Source organism: Austrofundulus limnaeus, unplaced genomic scaffold, assembly GCF_001266775.1.
Source record: "Austrofundulus limnaeus strain Quisiro unplaced genomic scaffold, Austrofundulus_limnaeus-1.0 Scaffold28, whole genome shotgun sequence".
In the NCBI taxonomy this organism is placed as follows: domain Eukaryota; kingdom Metazoa; phylum Chordata; class Actinopteri; order Cyprinodontiformes; family Rivulidae; genus Austrofundulus; species Austrofundulus limnaeus.
This window is the reverse complement of record NW_013952430.1, coordinates 3238780-3247056: the sequence shown is the minus strand read 5'-3', so window position 1 is coordinate 3247056 and position 8277 is coordinate 3238780.

Below are 8277 nucleotides of genomic sequence, written 5' to 3'. Positions count from 1 at the left end.
TCTGTCTGTCTGTCTGTCTGTCTGTCTGTCTGTCTGTCTGTCTGTCTGTCTGTCTGTCTGTCTGTCTGTTTCTTTAACTGTCCTTTCATTCTTTTTTTGTCTTTTTTTCTGGTCGTTCCTTCCTTTGCTGAACTTTTACTTTTAGGAAGGAACTTTAAAATGGTTGAATGTTTGTTTTTGCACCTCTGTTTTTCCTTAAGGGCTACTGAGCCTCCATTTATCTACCAAAGAGGCAAGATTTTGCACTCCCTTTCTGAAGCGCAGAGGCATTTGTTTCACCTAGCGCCACTGCTGAATTATGCCTGTGGAAATTCAAATGTGCCTTGTACATTTTTTGTTTGTTTACTTTATTTTTGGCTTCTTGTATGGCTTTTGTAAAAGAAATTGTACATAGTTTATTTACTTTCTGGGTTGTGAATTTCTTGGACCCACAGTTGTTTAAGTACATGCAAAAGTATGTCCTCATCTTACGCAGCAAATGCTATTAAACTGCCGCTGAAATTGCCGCTCTAGTGTCCAGCATGTAACTAACTCACAAACTGTATGGGAACCAACTGGATGATGCCCCCGCCCCCATCCCCCCAATCATTTACCATAATTTTTGTCACACATTGAGCCCAAGCTACTGTGCCGTTTAAAAACCTCCCTTAAACAAAATATGTCTTCCTAAACCAACATTGCAAATGAATTGAAAAAAAAACAAACAAACAAAGATGTAACACCAGCATTTTAGCCATAAGAGATGAATTTTATATTAATTATTTGATTACTTTTTTAAAAACATGTAGACATCTTGAAACAAATGTTACTATTGCATGAGAAACTAAAGGTACAGATGATCCATTGCAATAATACAGTAGTTTCAAATGTTGAAATCAGCAATGCTTTGCTTTACTACTTTACTCTGCATGTTTTGTAGACGTTTTAAAATATTTGCTGAAATCTTTTTGCTCAAACTGTGTTGGTGATAATACTGACCCTCCTGAACATTTTAAACATAATTTGTCATACTGCTAAAAGAAACTGGAGTTCTTTTTTTTTTTTTCATTTGAGAATTTGGGAATACTCAAGCTTCAGCACTATTGTGTCTAAAAATCCAAGTGTTTTATTCAACAATTGACCAAAATCCACGTTTTTGATCATGTTTAGAAAGGCTTTTTTAATGAAAAATCACATTTTTAATCACCAAAATTCCAGTTTGCATAAGAATAACAAGCATACGTGCAGCAGAAACAAACATACTGCATTTGTTATTATGGAAAATATTATTGCAATGGCAGTCATGTCATTGAGCTTATATATTATGGGGACTATTACTGCAAAGGTACTTAGGGTAGATGTGCAAAGCATTTGTTTTTTTTAATGAAAATGTCTTTATTTTCCCACAATTTAAAAAAAAACATGTATTATAGACTACATTTTGTTTTATATCATTACAAAGTCTGTTCTTTTCCGTTTGTGTTGTGACAACATAAAAAACAGCAGTCAGTAATAACAAGTGGATACTTCAATCTAAAGTTGGTACCGACGTTTTAGTCATCACTTTGGACCTTAACATAGTTTAGCAATGTTGAATCGACAAATGTTTTACGTAAAATAAAAACGGGGAAAAAATGGCAATATAAAAGTGTAAATAGTTTACATTTTTTCCACTGTTCTATTCAAGGCTTAAAATAAAAGTAAAGCAGTTTTGGACATGAGATTATTCCTCCACTGGCTAATATAAAATTACTCTCCGATTAACTGTTACTTAACTGCCCAATAAGCAGGGGACCCTTTATGAACAAATATAGCCATGCAATCCCATCAGTCCTTTTAAACTAGTTCCTAGTGTATTTCATTTGATTATTTGCCTTTTTGCTTGTTAATCTATTAAACAAATGATCAAACTGTACTGTTTTCCAGTTTCTGCTTTTCCCATCAGCAGCAGAATGGAAGCAACCGAGAGTTTGGGCTTTTTGACAACTTTCCGTTTAATACATTAATTCAGGCTCAGCCAAGTCTACCCATGCCAGTCAGGTCATTAAACACTCAGTGAGATTTCTGGACAACAACCAGTCATGGCTGACACAGAGGGGTCAAAAAATGTTAAGATCAGGGTTTTTTCTTTTATTTTTTTTATTTTTCCTTTCCAGTGAAGCGTTCAGGCTCAATTAAACATTACTTTCATTGTCATTAAAACAGACTTAGGTTATTATTTTTATTTTCTATTGAAGGTTTTGCTTTTATCATTCTAAAATAAACATTAGAGCACAAGCTAGATTCAAACTGAACCAGGACCATGACAGACATGTAGAGAAACTATATCAAATGTTGCAGTTGTGCATATTCATATATCACTTCAGTTTTACAGTTCTAAGTTAAGCAACTCATTCTTAATTGTTCAGGCAAAAAAAAATGAAAAAGAAGAAAAAATTGTTGAAAGTTTTTCTGTACTGCATCAAAAATGTGGCTGAATTCCTTATAAAGCTTCATTTTTTAATTTTTTACTGTTAAAAAGAGAAAACAAAAGTCCTTAAAATCTGACTTCTCTTTAAGACTGTTTTAATCAGTGTCTTTTAAATTATTAAACCTCCAAGCTTTGCTTACACATATGTTGTTTTATTAAGGCACAACATTGTCAAACAAAATTCCCACCTTTACCCTTTAGTGACAAACTTTTGCTGTGATCTTGATCTTGTACATTCACTTTTCGAACATCCTGTTTCCATACTTTTAGAAAGTTACAATCACCCACTGTCTCAAAGTTTTTCTTTTGGCTACTTTGCTTCTCAGCCATGCTTGTTTGTTGAGATTTGGGTGCAGTCTGTGGGTGGAGTCTGAGTATGTGCTATAAACAAGTCATAAACATAAATCCGGTCCTAGAGGAAAAATATTAAGTAAATATACTTTCTCTTTCAAGACTCTCAGTATAAAGGTTCACCCATTAAAAAAGGGAAATGATGTTTTTTATGTAAAAAATTGCATTTGTCATTTTAAAAACAGTTTTGTCAAGTTCACAGAATCCAGTGATGTATTTCATATTTATGTTCATTTAAGATGTCAACACTGAGATAAATGAACTAGTGACTAAAGAATCTTGTGGTCAGAATTGCATGTGAAGTGTTCATATAAACCTGTCCTTCACAAGTGATTTTAAATGTAACTTTTAGATTTTGGAAGAAAAATAAATGATGACTGAGATGACTATTTTGATTACTAGTTTTTATACCAATTTGAAAGAAATGTTTTGCAACCAACTGTTCAGAGACAGTCACAACTTCTGTTACAATAAAAATCTTCTCTGGATGCAAATGAAGCAAAACACTGAACTCTTGTATTCAGTGATGCGTTCAAGTGAACTTACTCAGTTTTTCTTCAGTAATCACACAATCAAATCAGGTTTAATTGTTATTTGCACTGACCTGACTGAATAGAAACTACTGTAAAACAATATGTCTAGGGTACGAGTTGCTTAGGTGTCGTAAAGAAATGTTTGGTCTTCAGTCACAAACTTTTACTGAAAGTGACTTCCTGGTGTAAGAAAAAAAGGAACGTCTTTAAAATGAATCATCATTTACAAATTTGTTGTTGATGTGAAGAGTTAAATATGTGACAGCCATTATTACCAAATGTAGACTAACACCTCCCCATCACAGTCAGAATATGATATCTAGGAGTACCATTTGGGTTTCTAGGTGCACACCACAAAGAAATAGAAAATGCTCATAAAGAAATGCAAAATAACCACAAAAGCCTAGTAGTAATGTTCAGTATGACTTTGTTTTCAACCATGCTGTATAACACTAATTTCTGTTTGTAGTTGTACAGCCTTACTTCATGTCTTCTCCTGCTGGAGATGTGTATCCAGCAACTTGGACCTTTTTTTTTTTAATGTTCCTTTTTTTATATGCACAAGGCATGTCTTCCTTTTCCTTTGCACCACACTTTAGCCACTTTGCTTTCCCTTCGCTGTGACACTGAGAGCGCTGTGACTGCATGTCGATGTCTGATATTGTGCCATATGAAACCTACAACCTCATTTTTTGAAGTACTGTATAACAGCCGAAGTGTGAGAAGCGAGCATGGCAGGGAGGAAACCGAAAGATGATTTACGGCTTTCTGAAACTGATATGGAAACCTTGTAACGTGCATATTCTTTGCCTGTCATCTGAAAGTGTTCGTGCACAGAAACAAATGTGTGACATTCAGTTTTGTTTTGTGTTCTTTTTAATTTGAAAATTAAACTGTCAGACCCGGTTTTGGCTTGAGGATCAGTTGGAAGGAAAAGCTTTAAGTGAATTATGTCTGGTTGGCATGCAGGAAAATGAAAATGAAAATGGGAACTGTCGAATAGACAAGACACTCGCAGCTTCTGGGACTGAGAGACACTGCAGTGTGATGCGCTTTCGCTGAAAATACTTTGCAAAAATGCTTTGTTTTTGTTTTTTTAGAGAACATGTTAGTGTAGAAGGTAAAAAGAGAACAATACCAGATGACCCAGTGTAATTGTAGCAACATATTTTTTTTCCTGTTTATACTGTTCATGTACACTGAAATATTGTAAATATACAAATTGAATTGCTTTTAAAATGCTGTTAATTGCTATACACAAAGCTTTTGCATCTTTTTACAATAAATTCAATGAAAAATATTGTTGTATTCTGTGATCTTTAGCAAAAATTTTTGTTTTATATCAATTATTTTAAACAAATTGTTCTGATAGTAACATGCATTAAAGTAATAATAGCTATCAAAATATTTTTTCCATGTAAAAAATAATTAGTAAAAAACCATTAATTATCAAAATACTACTGCAGCATTTTGCGATGAATAAGCAAAATCAGCAGTTATGTTTTTTTTTTTTGCAGAAAATTCTGAGTCATTTGTTTGCATTCAAACCTTGATGAGTACATTATTGAGTCTGTAAAATAAATCAGAGGGAGAACAGTGGAATCAAAAACTCCAGGTCACAAAAGAAAAGATGAAGTTTTCCGTACTTCTGAGAAAAAAAAACTGACTAAAACCTCCGAGGATGAGAGTCGACGGAATAATAATTATTCTAAGTGGTGGACAGAAAAATGTCAATGTCAGTATTAGTTTTTATTTAGCACATTTAAAAACAAGAAGAAGACCAAAGTGTCTCACAATCAAGACATCAAACAATAAAATAAATAAAATAAGTTTTAAAAAAGCCTAAGAATGAAACTAAAACAAGAAAATAGCACAACTAAAAGCACGGAACTCAAACTAAACTTAAAAGTGCAAAAAAGTGAGTTTTTTGTGGGATTTCAAAGACTGTACAGATTCTGCAGAATAAATACAAATGGGTAGGGCGATCCAAGTCTGGGGGCTTCCACTGCAAAGGCCCTGTGCCCCCAGCGGTTTGGTCCTTGAAGCATGTGGCTGGAGGATCTCAGTGCTCTGTTTGGATTGTAAAAGTTCAAAAGGTCCATTAAATAACTGGGTGCCATGCCATTTAAAACTGTAAAAGTAATCTTTATATCAAAATGAAAACATCCAGCCAGCCAGCATTAGTCAGCTCAAACAGGAGTGATGCCTTCAGGTTCCTGCTGAAAGACAAGTGGCAGCATTCTGAACTGACTGCAGACAATAGGGACAGTTGTCGCTATAAAATTTATCTAAGATAATAAAACAACAAAGGCTTTTTTGGAATAACTTTCCTTGTAGAATAATTTATACTCAAGTTGATCTTCATCCCATATGGAGAAAAACAACTTAATCCAGAAAGTGCTGCTACACTGACATTAGTATGTTAATAAATTCATAAATAAGTAATAAGTTCTTGAGTTTAAACCAGCATCTGATTATTGAAAGCTTTGTGTGAAAATGTTGCCATGCGCTTCAGCTTGACACTGAATTTGAAAGGAAAGTTTATTTGATCAGGGTGAGACAGCTCAATTTTTGAGGGACATGTGATAAAAACACAACAAATGTTTCACTTTTGTTTTAAGGTAAACTTGTGAATAAAGGTAATTTTGTTTTTTTATTGTTCAATCATACAAGTAGTTTCAATTAAAAAAAATTCAATCAAAAGAAGTATTTCAACTAATCAAAAAATAATAATTTCAACAACAACAAAAATGATTTATTCAATCAAAAGGTTTGAAAAACAAAACAAACTTCTTTTTCACATGTCAGAAATCTTTGGTTGAATCCCAAACTTTTGGTTGCTGCTCTAAGTTTTTGGTTAAATTCAAAAAAGTTTTGAACTCAGAGAACACGAACATCCGGGGCGGGGCCTAAGGAAGAACTACTGTAAGACGTGTCCCTATTGGTTAACGCGGACAGAAGCGATTTCTTGGTGCACTCACTTTGAATAGAATCAATACATTAAATGGCCGTTATTAGCGGTTATCAGTCCCATATACTGTGTGCAGACTGATCCTCTTCTACCTCTTAGTTGGCTGGAAGACACTTGTCAATCATTTGTATACCTGATAATAAGCATTCAGGTGTAGTGGGTTTGGCTCCTCCCCGGGATGCGGAACTCAAGTGACTAGCCCGGCTCACTGTCCTTTGACCGGGGAAAGCACTCAGTCTGCGGCACGGAGATCCAGGCTGTAGCCGGGGGCCACCCCAGGGGAACATATTTAATCCTAGAAAACCAAAATCCAACCATTTAACCAACCGTGCAGTTTGGCTCAAATTTCTGTCAGTCTGAGCTCTAAGTGATAGAATTTACCTGAAAGTTTCATCAAAATCCAGGGTTCATTTATTTATTTTATTTTCATATTTTACATACAATGGAGCCCTGCAAGCCTCCTCCGCCTCGTTTAATAGTTAGATTTTGGTTTTCTAGGATTAAAAATAATCCCCTCTCACTCAAAAGTTTCAGGAAAGGTTAATCGCACCACAGAGATCAGATGATTTAAATTTGTAACATGTCTGAGCAGACCAAGAAAACTCTGCTGTCTGTCTGTTAGCAACCGTTAGCAAAGTCTGGGGCGACCACCAGTCACAGCCTGGGTCTCCATGCTGCAGATCGAATGCTTTCCCCGGTCAAAGGACAGTGAGCTGGGCCGGTCACTTGAGCTCTATGTCCCAGGGGAGGATTCAAACCCACTGCGCCTGAATGCATATTATCAGACATACAAATGATTGATAAGTGCCTTCCAACCTACTAGGAGGTAGAGGAAGGAGAGTCTGCACACAGTATATGGGACTGATATCCGCTAATAACAGCCATTTAATGTATTGATTTGATTCAGTTGGTACACCAGGGTGCACCAGGAAATCGCTTCAGTCCGCACTAACCAATAGGGACACGTCTTACAGTAGTCCATCCTTAGGCCCCGCCCCAGATGTTCTTGTTCTCTGAGTTCAAAACTTTTTTGAGTTCAATCAAAAACTTAGAGCATCAACCAAAAGTTTGAGATTCAACCAAAGATTTATGATGTGGAATTTTTTTTAACAATAAAAAGCACAAAATTACCTTCATAGAAGAACAACCTCTTTAAAGTTAATGCAATCCAACACCAGCCTTTTCTATTAGATTAGGTCACTCGTATTGAAGAGATTCTAGGTGAAATGAGAAGTTTCTTTTTTTTTTCTTTTTATTTAAATAACATTTGTGACAGCCTTCTTCTTGATCTCTTCTTCCTCCCATCGTCTGTGTTTGTGTGCGAGTGTACTTTTGTCTGAAAAGTACGGTGTCTTCCACAGCTTGGCACAAACACGCCCTCTGATAATTATACATCTCTACAAACAAAGAAGCAACTCATTAACAAATGTGCACTGACTTACCCAGAAATGGATCCTGCCCTGACACTAAGTACGTCTGAGTCAAAGTTGCAGTTATGCAGGACAAATTCCTTCATAAGAAAGGACATCTTAAACTCTATGGTATTAAGGTGAAAATAAATGAATAGATTTAAATGAAAAGTTGAAAAAGAAAAAATGATATTCTCTTCTTGCTCAGGATTTTCTCTGATGCTTTGAGGACAACGATGTGATTGATTGTCACACTGTTTTAGGCATATTTGACAACAACCTTCTGCAGACTGAGACAAAGTCATTTAAACATTTTTTTGGGTTCCAGAACATAAAAGCTAAAGTTAGAAAAGGTTCAAGTTGTATGAAAAATACCATTGAGAAGAAAAGCTTAGAGTTCTTTAATTTTCACTTTTAAGCAGTTTACACCCAGTCTTGTGTTACAAGATTGCAACAAAAATCTGAAACTCTAAAGGCTCTATTAAAAGATGCCCCGTTCCATTCAGAAGACACACAGAGCAAGCAGATTATTTGAGAGGAGGTAGGCAGGTGGGTGGGTGGGAG